Here is a 24,471-nt window from a genome sequence, read left to right as displayed (position 1 = left end):
ATGTACGAGGAAATGTGGCACCGAGGATACAGATGTCACTTAAAGAGCTGGAACTCTCCTGACATCGACTTGCTTCCAGCTAGTGGTTTGAATTTACAGAACAGCTTTCCACTCTCAGTGTCATTTGTCCAGTTTCCAACTCTTGTCATTCACCTACTCTGCAGAGCAAGGCCGGTTTCTCCCCATCCCTCACCCCCTCAACCCCCGCATTGTTCTTCTAGGGCTTTCTGCTTGGAGGTCCCGAGAGAAGGCAATCTGTCTGGCACAATTTCATCTAACATTAAATACCATGTACATATACAGAGCTTTATAAATAGTAAATGAGGGCAGGGACAGCTCAGAACCCAGTCCTTAATCGGAGTAATCCCTGGTCATGAAATATGAAACAGTGGTTAGTGTATGTATATCCGCTGACTCCACTCTGCCAAGAACATGCTGTGTCCTGACTACTTAAGATCCCCTCTGACTTCGAAGATGAACTTCACCGTGTGTGCACTGTGTACAAGGGTATAAAACATGTGGAGCTGTACAGTCAGAGAAAAGATTAAATTATTTTCTCATCTCTCCACCTTATTTCTTTAGGGAGTTTTATTGATCCTGTGGTAGAAAATGAGGTGGGGAAATAAGGAGCGATGTCCTATGTTAACTCATAGAGACCTGACTATAAAAGTGTTAATTCGAGTCGCAAAGGACCAGCTCAGCTGGCCCCGGCTACCAGAATCCATTGTGTAGACCTATAAGATAAATGGATTTGCCTTGGCTTGCTAGGGAACAGGGTTCATCTGGATTTTAAACCAGTGCTGACAATCGTGTAACATCTTTGAATCCACGTTGAATAGAGAATCATCTTGAGGGACTTGAAACGTGTCGCATCCATTATTTATAAATGCAAGATAATTTTGATGTGTTTCTTTGTGTGCTTTTCCCTTTGTTTTATAATTTATATAGCACATGTACACATGCGTGTAAACTTAAAAGTCTTCTAAGAGATTTAGAATCGCATATAAAATTAGGCCAATAAAACTCAGATCCTTTATTACCAAATGATTATATGTGAAACAACATAAATAATATTAGAGTAAAATGGTTTATGGTTTTTAAATAACCTGTGAGTGAAGTCATAATTTGTTATACTAAAATAAAATCATTTGGTTGTTTCATCTGTCTTCAACTAAAATTGGAAGTCCTAAAGCAAAGAATAGTGTGGAAGTTTTCATTAATTGTGCTAAAGTTAGAACACTGCTTATACCAATTCCAAATGCATGAAAAACACTAAGAACACAAAACTTGTGGCAGTGATTATATCTTGGTGGAAGGATAATGTGTAATATTTTCATATATAGAGTTACATATATATTTACTTCGGATAATCAAATATTATCCAGGAGTGCCAATATATTAATAAGATGCAAATGAAAATACTTATGTACATATATGTGTATCTCTAATACAAGTTTGAATATTCAAATTAAAATAGAGACTATGTAATACATACTGAAACTAACATTCAAAGCCATATGTACACACCTACACACTCATGCCAAAAATGTATTTACAAGATACCACTTGCTATTTAAATAAAGAGAGGCGGAAGTCAAGCCTGGTGGGAAACAAAAGAGAGAGGCAAAGCTCCTCCCGTGGTGGGTCTGATGTTGGACTAGTTCATAGTGGAGGCGGAAGCACTATTTCAACAGCATAAGTTGATGAGCAGCGCCAAGCATGTCTGCAGGAAGACAAACCATTGTTCCTTTTTTTCAAATGAACAGAATTGGACATTGCCTTTCCTAAGGGCATTTCTACTGTGGTCTAACACGGACCAGCCACAAACCAAATCTGCTACCACTGAGTCCATTCTGACTCACAGTGACCCCGAAGGACACACCAAAGCTGTCCTGTCTGGTTGTCACACCTGAAATCTTCACGGAAACAGATCGCTGCACTATCATGAGAAGAGTTGCTGGTCAATTTGAACCAGCCACCTCTTGGTTAGCAGTCAAGCGCTTGGGTACTGTGTCATCAGGCCTCCTAACACAGGGACCAGGGATTCTGAAGTCATAGCTCCCATGACAATATTTGGCAGATCAGTAGTTCTGAGGCTGCAGTCTTCATACTCTAAAGGTTCTGGAAAATCGTTTAAGATGAGTCTGAGGTCAATGCAATTCTCAATACATTACTTATCTTTCTTGTTTTCCACAACACCCCCTGGATTTTTTTTTTTTACTGTGTGGACCATTGTCCTTTTTCACTATGTCAGTCATTGTGCTTATTTTACAACTGCAACAGTGGGTAAAACTGCAGGACCTTAATAACAAATGGAGACATGGAACCAGGCTATATTAATAGTTCTTTACACCCATACTTAAAGTCAGTAAAGCTAGATGCACTGAGGGATACCAATGATGAAGCAGTGAAATTTAATAATTTTATGAAAGTTTGGTCCTCGAGTACTCACCTTGATGTTATAGGAGAAAGTGGGAATAATATTTAAAACCTTTCTGGTATACCGTGAAATTGATGGCTTTATTATCTTTTACTGTGTTACAAATTATTCCCCCCCCAAAAAAAAATAGCAATGAAGAGAATATATAGCTATTATGTTATGATTCTTATAGATACGGAATTCAGGCACTGTGTTCTGCGGTTTTGGGCTCAGGGTCTCTGGCTACAGGTAAGGCGTCCGCCAGATAATTTTTAAAACTCCTATATCCGTGACAACTAGGGACACAGTTATCTCCAGGTTCAAATAGGGAGCAACCCACTTAAACAATTGTGGGCAGAATTCCATTGTTTTGAGTATTTGGACTGAGTCCTACAGTTCTCCATTGGCTGCTGACTAGAGGTCACCGTCAATTTTGTGCTTCTCCATCTGGGCAAGAGTGCCAGACAAGAGCGAGACAGATATCCAGCAAGAAAGAATCACATCGATGACCAGGCCCTTGCAGTCTTTGACAGCCTAATCATGGAAGTGATCCATCACTTTTACCACTAGATTCAGCCTACACGCTAGGGGAGAGAACCACCTGAGATCATGAATTCCAGCAGGAGAAGCCACGGCGAGCCATGGCCAAGGTGGCTTTCTATAACTTCATCTCCAGTAAAAGGACTCTGTGCCTGAGTGTTTAACTGCCGTTTTGACTAGAGAGAAAAAAACAACACCATCTTCACTCTGCGTGTTTGTTTAGTTGTTTGTTTTGTTTCTTTAGACTTGAGTGTTTTTTAGAGATTGCAGACAAGTTGGTTTATTTTTGCTTTTGCTTTTCCCCCAGAAACAAGCAAAGTGAGCTTTGCCACATCCAGGAAAAGAACCAGCAGTATTTATTGCCATTGTTAGAATTTGATCGTTCGAGTGAATTCTAGAATTTTGGAAAACGTATGCCTGCCAAGAGTAGATTCATAATTTCTGAATACATAAAACTTTTAAAGAGACATTAAATATTAAAGATTGTGTTTTGTAATGCTATACAATGAAATGTGTTTCATTCGAAAGATCTATGTAACTAGAGGAACCAAGGTTTTCCAATTTCCAAATAATCCTCTTGCAGAATCAGGCAGGTATCCATTCAAAGATAAGGATTGACCGATCAATTTCAGATAACATAGGATGAAAAGTCCATTTATATGGTTTCATATTATCCATTGCCAAAAATCTTTTGAAAACTACCATTTGTAGAGTTTTAGTGAGACCTCCTGCAGTCATAGTGGGTTATGTATGCACTGGGCTACTAACTGCAAGATCATTAGTTCAAACCCACCAGACACACCATATGGGACAAAGGCAGTCTTCCCACTCCAGTAAGAGTTACAATCTCAGAAATTCACTGGGGGCAGCTAGACCCCACCCTATCGTGTTGCTATGGCAGTTGTTTGCTTTTTGAAAATAGTCCATGGAAAAAGATGAGACTTTCTGCTTTATAAAGATTCACAGCCTTAAAACCCCTAGGGAGTAGTTGAACTTCATCCTGCTAGATCTTTTTGCATTGAAATTGACTGAAAGGAAGTGAGTGGGTTTGGATTTTAAGTATGAAAGAACTACCTGAAAAGGGTATTAAAACATGCCTCTGTTTTACATTAAATCAATGTATTAGGTTGCTTGTCAATACATTTTAAGAATGGAAAAGTGGAAAATATATCCAAATATCTATAAATTTAAATAATGTATTATATTTGTGAGATGAGTAGTTTAGAGAAAAAGAGTTTTGGTGACTCCTAAGCTTTTGATTCTACTAAAAGACCATTTATTTGTCTATTGACTTGCGTGTGAGCCTTCAGAAAATCTAGTCACCCCATTTTGCCTTAGTTTAGCAGCTGTACACTATCACAGTATAGATTGGACATTTCATATCAGTGGTTAAACAGAGATTCAGATGACACCAATTAATGCACTTGGAAAACAAATGGAATGTGTCAAAAATATAGCCTCAAGAAATAAGTACATCAGAAAAAGAAATAAGTACATCAGAAAATCAGTCTGGTGCCATAGCACTCAAAATTACAGATCTTAAAAGTGATTGTTCAATTCATTCTTTCATAAATGGAGGCCAGTGTTCAACTACATTGGAAATATGGTCATCAGTCTCACAATTTAAATGAACTCCGTCTAAACTGTGTGAATACATTCAAAAGACAAATGTTCTCTTCTCGCTCTTTCACATCAGCGAGGCACAAACTAGAGCATCTTACCAGGGGACTGCACGATGGCTCGCCATCAGATTACTATCTGGTTTAAAGGTCCAAACAATAAATCCTCAACCATCTGTCTTGATTTTTAACAAGTAGAAATCAGTATTGTTCTACATGTACAAGCTTTTTTGAACAATCAAGTGATAGTATCGAGCTTAAAGGACAGGATGAGAAACACCACTCCCCATGAAGGTGGTAAGAATGGTGGCTGACATTTTTAACAAGGGTAATGGATTTGAACATTCCATTCTCTATCACTTATCCCACTTTCTGTAACATATTTTTACAAATACTTATGCTGAAGAGAATGTGTGTTAGTCTGGGTACATTAGAAAAACAAATCCACAGAAACTCAAGTATAAGAGAGAGTTTTATATAAAGGTTAAGTGCGCATCAAGAAAACATCCCAACCCAGTGCTGCCCAAGTCCACAAGTCCCACATTAGTCCATTAACCCATATGTCCGACACCAATCCACAAAGTCCTCCTCCATCTTACAAAACACATGCAATGATGCCAACTGCGGGAGGAGAGCCGAGTCAGTAAATGTGTAAGCATCTCAGCACTAGCAGGGGTCTCCACACGGCTGTTCCAGTGCCCAGGGCTGCATCAGGGTAGGTCTATGTGGCTTCTCCTCAGATATGTCTTGCAGGAAGTGAACCTTGCCAGATGAAGCAGGGAACTGGCTAAGGCAGCTGTACCCTGGTCCAGTCATCAGAAAGCAAGAGACCTGAGAACTAGAAAGGTGGGGCTCACCGAGCCATTTATCTCTCCGCCCTTCAATTAACCCCACATGTGTTTATGGGCAAGGTTGGCACAATAAACTAACTACCTCAGAACAATTTGCCTCTTAGAAGCAAAATGGGTGAACCCAGGGCAAAACTATAATAAAAACATCACCTTGACCTTATTTGTAAATTCTTAAACAAATACACTAATGTTTCTTTAGGAGCTGCGGAAACATGACTCATCTAGAAAAGCTGCATCGACAACTTACCAAACGTCTAATTATCACAATTTCCTCTCTGAACCTGATTATAAACAAGACCCTTGTAATAGTCATTAGTGTTCACTGTGACTGCCATCAAGTTGATACCAAGTCCTCATGATCCTCGAGGACAGGGTGGAACTGCTCCTGTGAGCTTCTGAGACAATGACAGTTCATGGGTGTAGAGAGTCCTGTTTTTCTCCCACCAAGTGGTTTCAAACTGCTCACCTTTCAGATCATAGTCACATGAGTAACCACAACACTACCAGGGCGAGTCACCAACTATTTATTAAGTTTCTACCCTCTGGACACATCATGGTGTTACTGTTAGCCGAAGAAATGGGACAGTTCTTGGTAGAAGCTGTAACAACTCATGCACAATTTGCCAGGTTTCATTCCCACTATCAATGGTTGGCTTGACTGCTTATGGTAGCAACTCCTTCATCCCAGGTCAGAGGCACTAGCCCTTATGTAGCAGGAGTGAGAAATATGCTGACTGGAACTTTTAAAAGCTGAAGTTGAGTGTTACAGCTCTTTGAGAATTTGTCTAGCAGGTTTTTTGGTTTTCCTGGACCCTCCCCGCCCCACCAAAAAAAAAAAAAAGTTGAAGTTGCTCATTCCTCCAGCACAACGGAAAGCATCCTCAGTGATGCACATGTGCAACCTCAAATCATCAACATGAAAGAAACCTAGTGCTGCAAAGAGCTTTGAAAGATCTCAACTTCAGATCTCAGCTCATTAGAATTCTTAATCTTCCTTTTAAACCTTTGACCTTAGAAGGAACAACAAAAGAACCTTTTGTATTTCTATAATTATCTAAGAGTAAATAGATAATTGGTTGTAGCCTTTTTTTTAAACAGGTAATGCACAATTTACTTGTTATTGAAAACAATGTCATTTGCCTTAAAAGTCATTGCCTGGGGAAGTAAGAGAATTACATCGTGTGTTCCAGTTTAATGTTCAAATTAACAATATCCGAAAATACATCAATTTTTATGCATCATAAAAAGGGATACACATAAATTTGAGGGATTATACAGATGACTACATCTATGGATAATTTGTTCAGCAAGTGCCAAACATTCGAAATTTCATGAGTCAGTTGATGATTCCACAAAAGTCCCTGAGCACCCGCAAGCAGATCCTTGTCTGCTGTCTAATGATGTCCCTCGAGTTAAGGAACCACTCGCAGAGAGAGCAGAACTGAAGGAGAGCACGGCTTTCTCCCTCAACACTGAGTTAGGTGCATCTGCCTTTCTCCTTGCCAGATGAACGTCTGCCCTTCTTCTATCCTCTTAACAAAAAACACAATTCCAAGCCGAGACTTCGTAATCACTGCCCTTAGGGTAACCAGCTACTTCATCCGTCTTCCGACATAGCTGCATCCTCTCCTGCGTAGGCATGTCTATAAATGAAACACAACGAGGTGGCAGTGTATCAAAGTGAACCCCATATACTGCCATAGCCGCTATTCCTGATGTGTCAGTGATAAATTCACGCACAAACAAGCAAGCGATAGCAGTTCTCTCATCCATCATGCTGTTGTTCCTTGTCATTGACCCAGTCTGGACTCAGCATCACCCCATGCGTGTTGGGAGAGCTTCCACAGAGCGTTTTCAAGTCTGCGATCTTCCCGAAACAGATCTTGAGGCCTGGTTCCAGAGGACTCTCTGGGTAGGTTTGATATAACAACCTCTTGGTTAATAGTTGGATACATAATGATTGGTCCTACCCAGGGACTCCTTGGCAGAATATGGGGGCTCAATAAATTGTAGTTATTATAATAGTTATCCTTACCATTTAAATAAAATTATATGTAGGCATTTCCTCAGGTCAAGGTATATCATCCTACCTTTCCCTCTCCATACCCCCATCCATTCAGACCTCATCGCCTCTTCCAGGCTTCAAGTATGAATTCTAAACTGAGGCCCTTACATTTACATACTTTATATCTAGGTTAAGTTTTCCACCTCCTTCCAGAATATTTTCAACCGATGTGATTTTTCAGAATCGTTATGTCTATGTGGTATATCATCTATTCTTTTCAATAATGGTCTCAGTCTTGCAAATAATGTCCTGCTTTGTGGATTGAGTTGAGAGGGTTCCATTGTAGGCCTTTCTGACCATGCCCCTCCCTACAGAGCAAGGATTTTGCAAGTCTAAGACATCTCTCTACAACATAACTATATCACAAATGTTCTGGGTTTTTTCCTAGGACAAAGTTTAAAATATTGATACATTAGTAGTATAAAAATAAATTTCCCAATTATCTGTAGAATTAAAATAAACATTCAATACGTAGTTCATGAAATCTAACACAGTCTTATATTTACTATTTCTACAAACAATGCTAGCTGATTTGCTAACTCTCTTCTCATGTATGCCTGGATAATTAGCTGCCCTCCTTCTCTCCATTTTCTACTTCAGAGAGCTTTTCTGATTTTAACTCCTTAAAATTAGAGCTGAAAATTTCTAAGCCTGGAAAAGATAAATGGCTATTAATTCAACCAATAATTAACCACCTGAAAACCCACAAAAGACTATAGCATTATCGTTCTCTGCCTTTCTCCAATTTAGGATTTCATTTCTCAGTAGCCAAATCATTATTTTCTCAAAGAAAAATGTGTGGCAGCTGCACATAGTGGTGTGCCCTGGAGATCCTAGAAATGACATTACCTCTTCCTGCGCATCGCCAAGCCGCTCCTATTGGACCATACTGCCTTTAGGCATCACCATGTCTGAGCACAATGGAGCCCTGGTGGCACGGCTGGCTATCGGCATGACTGTGAACCTCCTTGTGAACGCACCAGCTGTTCCATGGAGGAAGATGAAGTGTTTTGCTTCCGTAAAGGTGTACAGCCTCACAAAACCAGTGGCCAATGATAATCTGCCTCCTGGGATCACTAGGAGATGAAACCAACTCAATACATTTAAATGACTCGTGGTGGGTTTGGTTTAGTTAGATGTACAGGTCCGAGGGGAGAGGCCCTATTCCAGCACCTTCACCTCTTATCTTCAAGGACCTTGATTCCAAGAAAGAATTCTCAAGTGGGGGTGGGTAGGAGAGCAGCCCAGACTGAGTGTTTCCTTGTGTCACATCTTGGGCAGCTAATTCAAACTGTTTAACTTTACGTTCTCTCCAAAATTCATGAGTTGAAGTGACTATTGTTTAAGACCCTCCCATACCTAAAACCAGGAGAAGGATGTAACAAATCTACTTATGTAAGAATTTATGGCCTTAGAAACCTGATAAGTCAGTTCTACTCTGATCTATAGGGTCACTGTGAATTGAAACGAATCAATGTGACCTACAATTTTCCCCATACCTAAGTTTCTACACTTTTATATGCAACTTATCCTTGCATAAACTTTAAATAATCTATAGATCTCTTTCTTAGAATACATATTCTTCTTATTTGCCTATGTGCCATAATTCATAAAAGTGCACGCTATTGGAAGCATAAAGGTAAAGCCACAAACACTAGCTAATAAAATATAGTCATTGAATGCTTAAACTTTTTGTAATTGTAATGTCTATTCAAGCTACCCCCCAAGCACCCACCCATCTATTTCTTGATTTTTCTTTCTTACAAAGTCATTTCTGATAGGAGATTATTGAGCCACAGGGAAGGGGCTAAAATAGTCCTCTCCCGTCATATATTCTACCAAGCCGAGCTCATTGCTATCTCGTCAACTCCATCTCAGAGGGAGCCTCGGAGACAGATTATAATTGTGCTCTCAGGTAATGCCTAACCAATGAAGTAGAGGTCTGATTATAGCCTTAAGACTCTTATTTCCTCTAAATAATGTATCGTTTCTAGGGCACTCTAGGATCTTCTTCATTTATATATTCAAAAATACTCTTTTTCTCTTCATTGCTGAATATATATATACATATATATATATATATATATATATATATATATATATATATATATATATATAGAGAGAGAGAGAGAGAGAGAGAGAGAGAGAGAGATTTTAAATATCACTTCCTCCAAGACCATTATCATGGCCAATCTCAGAAGGGGTTTAGTAAATATATTTAAATGATAGCACACAATTGTCTACAAGCCTGTTAGATTTTGCTTCTCTAAATGTAATAGAATGGTGGGCACAAGATGAGATGTAATATAATTCATTAAACAATATATAACTCCTCTCAGTAGAGATATTTTTCAGAACAAATAAATCTATTTTTGCTGCTCCTTTTGCTGTATTTTGATATTTCATTGTCATTCAGTAAAACTTCTAAAGGTGAGCAGATCTCATTTAGGCTTCCGCCATGATTTAAAGTCATGGAGAACCAAGCCAGACTTGACCTGCCCTCTACTACACTACAAAGAACACAGAAGAAGGACTGGACACATTGGCTGTTTGGTTCAAAATGTGAATGGCTCCTTGACTTTCTGAAGATGTCGGGAGACCAATATCTTCATGTGGAATTCTTGTAAGTCAAGTTGATGTTTATCCACAAGCTTTTATTGATCATTGCCCTTGGTTTTAGTTCCCTTTGAGTGGGATTCATGACAACTTTAATCTGGGGTGTGACAGGACAGAACACTGCGGGTTCCATGCCATCTTCATGATTGTGAGCAATAATTAACAACAGTAAGATACACTTTGAAGAAAATTAGGGAAGGTTCTTGAATACATTGACAACTAATAAATGTCTTGTGGTTTTCTTAAGTGGTTAATTTTTGAAGTAGTAATTTTAGCTCGGTGAATGCTACCACATTGCAAATGTCAACAGCCCTCAGCAGCTACCCCAAACAAGTTGCATTTATGTTAAATATACCACTTTAATGTAATCGATCAGGTAAAGGTCAGATGACACTGTTTCAGGACTGGAATGAATATTTAATTAAGTCTTCTGCTGAAATCCCTGTATTGATTCTTGAGCTGAGTTACCCTGAGTCTCAGCTAGAAGGAAGTAAAATGACACAGGTCTCCCACACATGCTACAAACAGTGTGACTTCAACATGAACAGTTTGCCCCCAGCTTGAGATTGGATGGGGTGACCAGAGGTGAAGATGGCTAGAGACATTTGGCCTTCTTTTAGTATGGCTTTATACTCTCATAGTAATATCACTTCAGACAAACTCAAATAATCTTCAAAAGTGCATTAAGTATAATTCCTAAAAATAGAGGAAAATCTGAGGAGCTGTGCTAAACAGCAGAACAATAAGTACATGGGTCAGTACACAGGTTCTTTACGCTCCAAGTGTCAACTCTGTCTGTTTTTACATAGTCTCTAAATGTAGCTGTGGTAGATTCAAGGTAACATGTTTGCTCCTGTGGATTTAAGTTTCTTCTGTTTTACTTTGAATTTGTATATGATCAAGTGGTGGTATGTTCTACAGTTGGCCACTGACCTTGTTTTGTCTGATGATATTAAGTTCAAAACTCCAAATAAATCTATTACCAATAAGTGGATTCTAATGCCTAGTGACGCTATAGTATGCAGCACTAGAATTTTCCCATATGGGTTTCCAGGCTGTAATATTTACAATATCAGACCACCACATCTTTGTGTGTGTGTGTGTGTGTGTGTGTGTGTAGAGAGAGACTTTTTGCCTGGCACCTAGCCTTTAGACACTGTGAAACCAGAGCTCAATACATCTAACAAATGTTATGCCTACGAAGCTAATTCTTATATAGATGAGGATGCAGCAAAAAAGAAAATCTGTAGAAAAATGGAAGTAAAAGATAATGTAATTTTTCCAGGAAAATTTTGAAGCACTCTGATAGATACAAGAGTGGGAGAAAGAAGATAAAATGTACCATATGAAGCTCACAAAATATTTAATCATTTTTCTGAAATCCATGTAGGATTTATCAAATGTTTGTTCCATTGGGGGATACAATGAAAAACTAAAATAAGCTGGCGTGCAGTTTATGCAAAATCTTATTTCAAGGAAAAATTTTATTACCAAGCCAAACCTGTCTTTAATTTTTTTAATGTTGAAAAATTTTGTTTCACTCTAAATAAAGTATACTCCTACTTAAACCTCTGGGTTTGGCAAATGCTCATCATCCATAACCTTTTAAGATTGGCACCACAAGGCACAGCATTGTTTAGGTTGCTAATCAGCCGACGGTCCTTTAAGTGAGTGGCTTCTCACATTCCTTCTTTGTAAGCATTATTTTTAAAAACATGAAATACTTTCAAGACAGTTCCTAACCTGGTTAAATCCACATGTTCAAAAGGGCAGCTCACAATCTGGACTACATTAAAAATTGCAATGCATTAAAAATAATCTATTGAAAACACTCTGACATGAGAGAAAATTATAAAAATCAGGCTGACATTCGATTCTCTACTAAAAAATTCATTAGGATTATTGTTTTTGAGGCTATATAACTACTAAAGCACAAACATAACAACAGAAATTTATATAACCATGAGACAAAGTATTTGAACTATAACATTTCCAAAAAAACTCATATTTTGTCTCTGAGCTCCAAACAATAGGCTATCAAAATCTCTTATGATATCACAAAAGAATACTGGATTAAAAGCCCCACTGCAGAACATAAGATTCACGTTAAAAATTCCAGTATATTTTTTTAAGTTTCCTTATTATAAATACTGAAAAAGTATATGAGTATGTATACCTATAGAAATAAACTATCCTTCAACTAAACTTTTGTTAAAAAACAACAACAAGAGGCTTTAACTTTTTAGAGACCTGTATTCTCTTGTCAGTGATAACACTTATTAAAAGAAGCAAGCAAACAATGGAGAAAAAGAGCTTGAGGCGGAGAGAATGCATAAATGACGTGAACAGCAGGTTAGAAATCTTGTGGACTCGATCCTGGCTCTGATGTTCAGATCTCTCTTTGGACATTTGGGAAAGAAAACAAAAATGACACCCTTAGGACTGGAGTCTTTCATTTGGGCCAGACGTTTTCCTTCATTCTCAAACCAGCAAGGTCAGCTACTCTCCAGGTGGAGATTATAAGGCCTGCTTCAGGGTGCTCACACCACCTGCTGAGATGCCGCCTACATTTGTCACCCATACCCCTGAATGTCTGGAGTCAGTGAAAAGCCGTATGATCCTTGACCAAAATATTTTTCCTAGGGAAGATAAACATGTTTCAAGGTGTATATTTTATTGAAGAACTTTCTTCAGGGAGACAGATTCTGCCTTTACAGATCTGTGCCTGTTAAGCTATGAAACTAGTCAATGAGGTCAATTCTAAAAGCTGGGAAACTGGGCAGAATTCACATTCCTTGCGCCCAGGGCTTGCTTTAACTGGTCAGTCTGTTCAAAATATTGGATCGGATTGCCTGATCACGAATTCAATTTAAGCTGCCACTACCCTCCTCCCTGGGTCTTTGTTTTTCTGTCCCCACATCCTGCTGTTATGAGAACAAATCCGACTTTATTTAATGGAGGCTGGATGAGTCTCATAGCTTCCCTACTGCTCCCAACTCCAGCATCGCCTCGTGAACCAGCTGAGGAGGAGACTGGCCCAAAGGAATAAACCTCCCAGTCCTTCCTGGCCTCCAATGCTAAAATCACCCTTCAGAATCTGTTCTGTATTTTGTGTTCTGTTTAAGATATATGTTTCAAGGATTCCTCAAAGGGAGGGGAAGCTGAGGAAAATGCTCCTTCTGAAACCGTTGCAATGTTTACGATATGCTGGGACAAGTGAACGATGTTTATTTCACAAAACTGAATTAACACTTTTAAAATGACTTTTTAAAGACATTTAAATGAAATGGCTATCTCCAGAAAAGAGCGTGGAATATGAAAATAAAACATTCCGGGCCAGATATTGGGTCCCTTTCACCCTATTCTTATTCTCAGTTCCTTCGGAGAACTGTTGGGTTTGAAAGGTATAAATCCCAACGCCTTTGCTCTAGTGACTAGATGTAGCACTGTTTCTGCCAAGGAGCTAATCTTACCCTGAGACTTGGAAAAGGCAGGGGAGAGTGTGGTAGTGAGGAGATGATGGGCTCTTACAAATGTCAGTATGGGCGGTCTCTAGGACCCATCTTCTTCACCTGCTGGTAGGTCTGGGCAGCTGTCACTTGGAAGTCCTGGTTCAACGATACAAGCAATTCCTGACTTCTGGAATATGGGGGTGGTGTCATCAGGTGTTGACACCAGCAGTCAAGTTCCAACCCCTGACTTCCACTCCTCTAGCCTACTCAATGCTTTGGAAAGCACATAATCCCTGTATTAAATCCACCTTTGCATAAATACCTAGAGTTGTTTTATATTCTTACTCTGAACACTGACTGAAACCATTTCCATAGCTATGTGTACAGGAATGACCAACTGAGCTTCATGCTTCATTCTTTAGATCTTTTCCGGTGCCATTGCTGCTTTCATCTTTTGCCGATGATTAATCCAAACATAATTTCAAATACGCCACAAAGATCTCTCTCTCTCTCTCTCTCTCTCTCTCTGTCTCTCTCTCTCTCTCTCTCTCTCTCTCTCTCTCTCTCTCTCTCTCTGTCTGTCTCTCTCTCTCTCTCTCTCTCTCTCTCTCTCTCTCTCTCTCTCTCTCTCTCTCTCTCTCCACCCATGTGTACTCCAACATCCTGCTCTTGGGTGCTCCTCTTCGACTTTTCCAAGTGACAGGAGTCCTTGCTAACGCACATCGTCAAAGTCCTTGGCTACTGACTAAAATGTTGCTAATTCATGACCCCTCAGAGGCTCCCTGGGGAAAAAATTCTGGTCAATCACGTTCTAAAAGTTCAGCCATTGGAAGTCCTATGGAGTACAGTTCCAGGTTTGGCACACGCTGGGTAGCTATGAATTGTAATTGGCTCTGGGGCACCTGTTTGTTGTTTGTGTTCTTCCTGCAGTCATCCTCATTATTTACTAGGCTTCCTCTGACTTTAGTGATCATCTTGGACCTTCTCGGTTCCATGTTCCAAATAAGTCTGTCATGCCCCAACTTCCACCTCGATGCTGAAATGTGCACATCAACTCAATGATCAGCAAAAGTGATCAGCTAGGGGCTTACGTAGCACTTTGAAGATAGAATTCTTCATCAATATGCCCTTGATACCTTATTCTTGGTCTCAAATACGCTTTGCCATTGAGTAGTGGCCCACAGCCTTCGAACCCAAGAGCCTAAAGGACAGAGTAGGCCTTCCCAATTGGTTATTTCAGGCTGTTAATCTTCAAAGGTACAAGAATGCCATCCATTTCTCCCACAGAGTGACTGGTGGGTTTAACCATTATGATGAGCAGCTTTGAGCTCAATCACTCAAAATGATTTTGCCGGGTTAAGTGTCATTTTCTTCCCAATCAGAGATCGATTTTAAAAAGAAAAGCATTCTTCTCTTCATTGTAACAGTACCGGCTACCTATCATGCCAGGGTATCTTTTCTCCATTAGAGTACAGACTTACTGATACGAAGTAGCATGTGGGCAAGGCAACTTTTCCTGATCTTAATTTTGAGCCATATGACTCGTTTAAGGAGTTCTGGTACCTAGCCACAAGGTAGGAAGTTCAAATCCACTAGCCATTCTGTGAGAAAATGATAAACTTGTCTGATCCCAGAAAGATCTACAATCTGAAACACCATGTATGGTTGCTAGGAGTTGGGATTAACTTGATGGCAGGGGGTGGATTATGGACCTAGTTTGGGGTGACAGAATATAAAAGGCAGTGGTTTGGAGGCTAAGATGGTTTAGTACCCTGCGTGTCTCCCTGGATTCCCTCTTCCTCCTGTTATGACTTTAAAAACACAAGGTGAGGTTACATGTGTCCAAAATTGACGGCAGCTCTGTTCCTGAATGATTTTATGGAATAGATTTCCCACCCTCCAAACCTTCTACTCCATCAGATGATGGCATGAGCCACCACAATGACCTTTTTCTGTGGTCAGCCACCCGAAAAAGTGTATCCTGATGTAGCTACCTGTACCATGATCCATATAAGAACACCTTTTAGTGTCAGAATCTACTTAACAGAAGGGGGCTTCAAAATGTTTGTGGAAAAAATTCTGTATCTTTTCATTATAATTTCTATGAAATTTATTGAAGCCTCTATGCATGATACTAATCTAAATGATCTTCTTGAGAGGGAGAATTATTGAATAAATGAGTGTGCCTGGAAAAATATATATATATATACCATAAAAATTATACACCATTAAAAGAAGCTTGTTTTCTTAAACGATCAAATGGAAACACTGGTTTTTAATCACAAAATTCTTGTCTTTAAAAAGGAGATATATGAGTTTCATTAAAATATAAGATCTTGGAATTTTTACTTCTCAGAACAATGAAACCATATTTGAATTAGAGAAGAGTGTTTAGCATTGGGGTTCACTTATCCATGAGGTTGTATGAGAGACTAAAGCCAGGAATTTTTTCCCATGTTTTTCCAAAATGAGGTGGGGGCATAACTATCTTTGTTAAAATCAGTGAGCATCAACATTAAACAATAATGTTTATAATCTCATGCACGTTTACTCAACAAAAGCACTATCAACATTTGGGGCTAGATAATTTTCTTTTTTGCTTCAAGAGCTGTCTTGTGCATTGTGGTATGTTTAGTAACATCATTGGCCTCTGTTCACTAGATGGTAATAGTCTCCACAAAGCGTTTTGTGGCAACCTAAGTGTCTCCAGCGTAGTGGTTACTCATTGTCTGCTAACCACAAGGTCGGCTTTTCCAAACCACGGGGCTCCTCTGAGGGAGAATGATGGGAGTTTCTATTCCCGTAAAGATTTACATACTCAGAAACTCACAGGGGGCCGTTCTACCTTGCTTTGTGGGGTTACTATGAGTTGACATCAATTCAATGGCAGTGAGTTTCTTTTATAGATTTCTCCAGATATTTAAAAAAAAATCATCTGTTTAGAACCACTGTTACACAGTAAGTTTAGGACATTTGTTTTAAAATAATTAACTACCACAGAACACATTTAGAAATGCAAGAACACTTTGTTCTAATAAGCTGGCATTCCGTGATGCTCACCTTCCAGACATGATCGCTGAAGACAAATGGGTGAATAAGCAAATGTGGTGAAGAAAGCTAGTGGTGCCTGGCTATCAAAAGATATAACACCTGGGGTTTTAAAGGCTTGAAGATAAACAAGCGGTCATCTACCTGAGACGCAACAAAGTCCACACTGAAGAAGCACACAGGTCTATGTGATCATGAGGTATTGATGGGATCAGGTATCAGGCATCAAAGACACAGAACAAAAACTCATATCAATGTGAATGAGAGGGAGTATGGAGTGGAGACTTAAAGCCCACCTGTAGACAATTGGGACATCCACTTACAGAAGGGCTACAATGAAGATATGGGCCAGTCAGGGTGTAGTATTGCACAGATGAAGCCTACAATTTTTCTCTAGTTCTTTAATGCTTCCTCCCCCAATTCTACCTTACAAATCCACTAGACAAGAGCATACGCACAGATACAGATAAGAGCTGGGAACACAGGGAATCCATGACAGATAAACTCCTCAGGACCAATATAGAGAGTAGTGATACCAGGAGGATAAGGTGAAGGTTTGGAGAGAAAGATGGAACCAATCACAATGATCTACATATAATCCCCTCCCAGAGAGATGGGCAACAGAAAAAGGGGTGAAAGGAGACATCAGTCAGTGGAAGACATGAAAAAATAATAATAATTGATAAATTATCAAGGGCTCATGAGGGAGGAGGAAGGGTGAGGGAGAGTCGGGGAAAAGTGAGCTGATACCAAGGGCTGAAGTAGAAAAAAATGTTTGGAAATGATGATGACAACATATGTACAAATGTGCTTGACATGATGGATGCATGTATGGATTATGATAAGAGCTGTATGAGCCCCCAGTAAAGTGATATTTTTTAAAAAAGAAAACACCTAGAAATTTCTTTATTTTGTTATCTCTCTTGATAATAATCCTTGATGCCATAGTTTATTGTTATTTTCAAGAAACAGGATGTGAACTGAATTTTAATATTCAGATCACATCAAAATGTCATAATCAACTATACCTGACTGTTTACAAACTTCAGTTAAGTAACACCTGGCTCAGACTTGCTTGAAATTTCAAACAATGACTTGAATACAATCATAGATGACAAGTTTCCTCCAGTTACAGGAACGCTTAACTGTGTGAAATAAAAAATGTATGAAATGACTGAGATACAATTTCCAAAGATTTTAAAAGAGATCATGGTGGGCAATAACAATACTGTGGTCTATTCTTTGGTTCTACTACCCATTGTATATGTATTAATTAATAAGAAAGCAAGTCACATGGAAAATGTATGTGCCAATGCTTGAAATATTTAACCCATACCACTGCCATCAAGTTAGTTCTGCCTCTAACAACCCTATCTGGGGTTGGTTTCTGCAGCTTTGCAAATGTTTACAGGAGCAACAGCCTCATCTTTCTCCCTAGGATTGACTAAGGGCTTTGAACTGACGATCTGATGGCTAACCCACTAATGCTTATCGGACAGCAACACAAGGGCTCCTTAACCATTGAATAATATTATTATTATTAGATGCAGTTTCTGATGTTAATATAGTATGAAACTATATTATATGCACTGTCCAAGTATTAGGATCCCTGGAGGCAACATGGTTGTACATTGAGCTTCTAATCTCAAAGTAAGTAGTTTGAAAACACGAACCACTTAAGGGGATAAAGATAAAAATTTCTACACCCATAAATATTTACAGTCTCAGACACCCACAGGGGCAATTCTAACCTGTCCCAAAAGGTAACTATGAGACAAAATAGACTCAGTAGCAATAAGCAAGTTTGAATTCAAATAATAGGTTGTGTTTGCCTCTACTGATCCTGAATCTGCCCACTCTCTCTGGAGTATCTGATTTATTTCGGTGGGCCAGAATGGCGACAACCAGAATTTGAGTTCAAGGGCATGATTAAGAGTGAAAGGCATCTAGGGATTGTAGTGTATTTAACAGGAGGGTTTGGAGACTTATGCCGTGCTTCAGGAAAGAATGGTCCTGATAAAGCCAAAGGAAAACCCAGAATTTATTGGATTTATGTTTTTAAAATATCACTGACCTAAGGATAAATTTAACCGAAGGCTGGGAACATAAGCAAGAGAGTAGAGGTCATGGAAGGTTATTGAAAAGAAGCTGTGTGCTCTGTCCAAGCACAGCTAGAAATATATTTGGGATTCTGGAGACCTGTACTAGGAGTCTTGCTTGCTATTCCTTGGTTTGCAGCTGCTTTGGGTTAACAGATAGATGGAGAATATCCATACTCTACTGAAATAGGCCTTATAGAGTGAAAAACTATTCTGATGATATAAGAAGCAATGTTATCTGAGATTGTCTCAATCATCAAGCTTCTCACCCCAAGAATGATGTGGGAGAATAGTCCAATATCTCTGCCTTAAGAACTAGGCCCATGCCAGCTGAGAGACAGTGAGCTAATGGACCTAAAATGCCTCTGTGACCATGACAGTGTATGCTACAGCAAAAAGTGACACAGACCATATGGTCTACAACTGAGGGAAAATGAGTCATGAGGTACAAAAATAAAACATATCAACTAGGGACAGGAGATTCTGTACATCTCAGTGGATTTCAGCAAGGTCATGCTAAATGAGAAATGCCCCGGAAATGTAGCCCCATGTCCTCCTTCTCCTCATTCCAGAATGCTACATAAGTCCGCTAGGATTTAATTGCCAACTACAGAGGAGAAGGACAGGATAGCCCTGGACTTATTGAGCTCCAGCAGATATGACAGAGTTTATGCAGACTGGAACATTATGTTTACTGCAGAAGGAAAATAAGAGCCACAATTAAATCAAATGCAGAAAAAATAAATATTTTGTATCTCTTAATTTTCAACTGTAATAATGGGACTTTACCCTTGAGAGTAAGTGGGGCAGCACAGCTGTTTTTGACTTTTAGCTGGTCCCTTGGCCTGATATTCATCTGGTAGCTGAGAACACAATTCTGGATAATCCTGAGATCAAAGGACCTCCAGTCAGGATTTGACTATCACTAGAAGTTGCCAGCTATTTCCTATTAATATTAAAATCTGGCACAGAGCAAGTTAATCTACAAATAATTGCTAAAAGTAATAGAATCATTGACATTATGATCATATTTTCTTTTCAGCACTCTCAAGTTCAGTTTCTTTATTCTCTATTTTAATGTCTTTTCAGGGAGCAATGTGTTTCCACAGTTTTTCTGTCAACTGGTATTACCAGACACGCTTCAGTACTTTTTCTAATTAATCCAAGTAGAGTAGAATAGAAGTCTATAATCAGTTTATCAGTTGGAGATCATTAAAAAATACTATATGAGACTATCACCATGTATATTAAATGTCTCAGGCGGGAGTGAAAGTAGAGACCTTGAATACTGAAAACAAAGCCAAAGAAAAGGAGGCAGGGATCTTAATTCCCAAAGAGTAGGTTTGTTTATGTAATGAGGAAGAGCTTGCATTGACACCCAGGTCAACAAAGCGACTGTCCACATGTAGACTTGAAAGGATGACTCTGGGAGGAACAATCGCTTTCAGTAGCAAGCCACCGGTTGCACTGCAGGTGTGAAAATTCTGAACTTGATGTGAAAAAACCCAGCATTCTAATTTTAGATTTTATATGGACTTTATAAGTTCAGTTGGGGGAAGGGGCATCTTCAAATTGTTCCTAAGAATGTTCTACCATCTTTTCATTTCCCTAGGAATAATAACAATAACCAATACTAAGAGCGGGTATAAATTGTATAAATAGCTAATATTAATAGAGTATTTAGTCATTTCTAAGTATGTATTAAACATTTAGTATGGATCCTCAAGATGACAGCAAGATTGAGGTTGGTGCTGTTAGCAATGCCATTTAACAAATAAGGAGGGAGGGAGCAGGCAATCCTAATGTTCTGAATCCTCATGCAGAAGAGAGAGATCAGCTCCTGAGGAAACACATTTAACCCATTGCCCCAGATCCCATACCAACTCATCCTAACCCTATTGAACAGACTACTGCTGCTCACTAATGTTTCTGGGGTTGTAACTCCTGAGCAGAGGAGGCGGCCTCCTCTGTCTTCCATGAAGAAACATCACCAGTGACTGGTGAACTTGAATGACTGACTTTGAGGTATACCCATTGCTTGACTTACCGCACCACCAGCATTCCTTAGTAAGAATGTAGGTATCCCCAAATGTTTCCATGACTTCTAATTGGCTAACACTCCTGGGGAAAATGTCTTAATTTATTAAGTAGAATAGGGGTTTGTATGCAAAAACTATGAAAAGACAAAGGCCAAGGAAGCCAGTCTTTCCCAAGGCACAAAGCCCTGGAAACTAGCCAAAATCAAAAACCAAAGTGACTGCCATCAAGTTGAAGCCAACTCATAGCAACTCTATAGAAGAGAGGAGAACAGCTCCTCAGAGTTTTGAGATGGAAACTCTACGGGCGTTGAAAACCTAGCAGTGAGAGTTTCATTCAGCGTCATCTATTATAGTCAAATGTAGACTTAAAAAATATGGGTTATGAAATCTATCCTCTATTGCTTGCTGTATGGAAATTAAGCTGAGATACATAATGTTTATTGTGTCAACCTGGCCGATAAACACATGTGGGGTTAATTGAAGGGCAGACAGATTAATGGTTCAGTGAACCTGCCTTTCTAGTGCTTCGGTCTCCTGTGGTCTGATGGTGGGACCAAGGTACAGGTGCCTTAGCCAGTTCTCTGATTCAGTTGGCAAGGCTCACTTCCCGCAAGACAACCCTGAAGAGAAGCCACATGGACCTACCCTGATGCAGCCCTGGGTGCTGGAGCAGCCATGTGGAGAACCCTGCTAGCGCTGAGATTCCTACACATTCACTGATTCAGCTTTCCTCTTGCAGTCAGCATCATTGCATCTGTTTTATAAGATGGAGGAGGACTTTGTGGATTGGTGTTGGACAAATGGGCTAATTTTGGACTTGTGGGCTTGGGCAGCACTGGGTTGGAATGTTTTCTTTATGCGCACTTAACCTTTATATCAAACTCTCTCTTATATGTATGAGCTTCTGTGGATTTGTTTCTCTAAAGTACCCAGACTAACACATAAGCTGACCTCTTTCTTAATGAACTTTTCCTTCATTAGTTGCCAAGAAGGGAGCCCCTGGAGGTGATGTCAAATAAGCTGTTTTCCTGACAGGTAGCTGCAAGGTCCCTAGTTCAAAATCATCAGCCATTCTGAGGGACACAGATGAGGATACTGGCTCTCATATTATCATCTTAGAAACATGATAATAAGGTCACCGTGAATCAGAATCCATTGTGTGAGTGTAGTGTAGTTGACAAGGTGTTAAGCATTGTCAATGGAGGATGCTAAGGGACAACCCAAGAGAAAGAGATTTTTCCTTCTAGTCCAAAAGGAAACGGATTAGAACCCACTAGAACACCCCATGGATGAAAACAATTGAGTTTGTGCTTGTAGAGACTGACCGCCTTGGAGACCCAATGGGAGCCATGCCCCTCTAACCTACCAGGTTGCTATGAGTCCGAATGGACTTGACAGCACCGGGTTTCGGTTGCTGTTCTTGCTCAGCAAGCGCCTGCAGTGCAGGTGGCTTACCTCGCTCAGAACAAGGGATGCACACATCACACTAATGGAAAACAGAAGTCCATTTCTCAAAGTTTTGAGGCATATGCACCATTGAAGGTGCATCTTGTTTACCCTCACAAATGAAGACATGGTATCGGTACATTTAAACGCATTCTCCTGAAGCGTGAGATGCCCGACTACGGTGCACAGCTGCCCCCGGTGCCTTCCTTGGGAAATTTCGTAGCAAAAATCCTCTGAGGAGACAATTTTCCATGCACAGTTTCACCCAGACACTAGCGGGTGGATGTCCCTCAAGTTCTGTGTGTGAAGCAACATAGAGATTCCCTTGCTATTCTGTCAGCCACAGCTGTGCCTTCTCCAGCAATGTCGCCCGCAGGACTGGCTGTGGGGCAGTCGGAGTGCCTTTGAGAAGGTCTGGGGATCTGCTTCGGAAGGCCTGCGACCTTGAACATACTGTGGAGCGGCTCTATTCTGACAGATACTGGGTTCCCGTGATAGGAATCACAATGAACAACTATGTGTTTTTAAGTTCATTTCTCTGGTAGAGTTGTAACTCTTTATACTAAACTTCCCCTTCGGCCTTTTTTTTTTGGAAGTCCGTTTCTGTCTCCTGATTGGAGTCACATCACAGGGACTCACACGGTGAAGCGTGGGAGAGCAGTGAATTGACAAGCCTGCCAGACTCTTCTGGGTCTTGCACGTTCACTTCCCGTAACTGGGTGCTCTCTTACAGCTTTTCGATTGCTCATTTCAATGGAGAATAGTTAAAGGCTCTTCCGCTCCCTGCTTTCTAATTTACACAGTTCTGTTTTGGTTTTTTTTATTTGTGTGTTTGTTTGTTGCAAGCTTTATGCAACAATAGTTTTTAAATGTTCTCTTCCATTATAGGAAAAAGTGGCCTTCTTGAACAGTGAATAACTTCTCTCACTATAAAGGACTGTCTAACAAGAAAAATAGCAGTTTTCGAATCTTTTCTCTGACATAAAATGTAAATTTCTGCTCATGTCTAAAACTCTGTCTTGCATATACTTAATTAATAATGCACATGAGGCAAATATTTTAGATGGTATCTGAAACATTATCCACATACTAAAGGGTAAAATTCTACAAAGAATTTCTTTTCATTTTTAGTCTAAAATTAATCTTAGCATCCAGGGTCATAGCTCTTTATTACTTGCTTTTAAATGCAATAAATAGTTTTACATAAAGCTCATTTTCCTCTCAAATTAAGAATATCATAAACCAAGGCAGCCATTTTTCCAGTTGAATAATCACTAGTGTGTCTTCTTCCAGTGCACTACAAATCAGAAAGATTAAATGAGATGCTACTTATGCCAATTAAAACTCACTGCATTTATTAATTTTACACAAAGTATAAGCAGGTTAAATCATTCTTGCTCAAAATGAACATGAATGATAGATTGCACAATTACAAAAGCAAAAAAAGTAGGTATTCAGAAATAGGAAAATGAATATTTATTTGCTCAAAACAGTATCTTTCTCATTATCAAGGGTAGAAAAAAATCACAAAAATAACTGCCAAATCTAGAAATACCATACTTCTGGAATGTGCAAATTACACTAATGGAAAAATAGAATTCCATTTCTCAAAATTTTGAGGCACATGTGTAATTGAAGGTGTATCTGTTTACACTCACAAATTAAAACATGATATCGGTACATTTAAATGCATTAATCCTTAGGTAAACTATTACATTACTGTAGTTTACATTTTCCATCTTGATCTCAGTAATCAAATAAACGGTGCTTCCCATTCAGTTTTGTAAAGTGCTTTAGTTTTGCTCTCTGTTTTAACTATTTTGTTACCATACCCCTCCTTAGCCAATTGAAAATTTGTCAAATGTGAGTGCTTCTATTTACAAGCAAATGAATTTTATGAAAAATCATTTTCACTGTCACACGATTAATTCCCCTTTAGCACTGTAATCTATTATATTTGTGTATGAGAGGCAGAAAATGAAATGGAACCAAATCCATTCTGATGGAGCTAAATCCATTAGTGAGACCTCAAACTGTGTCAGTAAAAGGTCATTTGGCTTCATTGTAATGTAAGTGCTCTTTTTCTTCATCGAAGAATTCAATTGTACAGTCAGCATTGAAAAAAAGGGGGGGGGAAGCATCCTAATGAAGCTCAGTAATATTTGCTCTCCTCCATTCTCTGTCTTCTTTATTGGGGGGTGGGGTGGGGTCTTTCAACCTTTAACAACTACCCAATGTTTAAATCGCATATGGCTTCATTCAGTCATAGCCATTTTA

General features: G+C 39.3%; 1 protein-coding gene and 1 non-coding gene across 3 annotated transcripts in view; one reads left to right on the top strand and one right to left on the bottom strand.

Moving 5' to 3' along the window:
• Window positions 1-24,471, bottom strand: part of INPP4B (inositol polyphosphate-4-phosphatase type II B) — a 975,417-nt gene that overhangs the window by 598,801 nt on the left and 352,145 nt on the right. The window lies entirely within an intron of this gene.
• Window positions 6,188-6,245, top strand: LOC142444063 (U7 small nuclear RNA). Its single transcript, XR_012783739.1, has one exon. It is a non-coding gene; the product is annotated as a U7 small nuclear RNA (small nuclear RNA).

The sequence above is a fragment of the Tenrec ecaudatus genome, chromosome 3 (assembly GCF_050624435.1).
Source record: "Tenrec ecaudatus isolate mTenEca1 chromosome 3, mTenEca1.hap1, whole genome shotgun sequence".
NCBI lineage: Eukaryota > Metazoa > Chordata > Mammalia > Afrosoricida > Tenrecidae > Tenrec > Tenrec ecaudatus.
The sequence above is the reverse complement of the archived record's forward strand: the minus strand, read 5'-3'. Positions and strand labels throughout refer to the sequence as shown.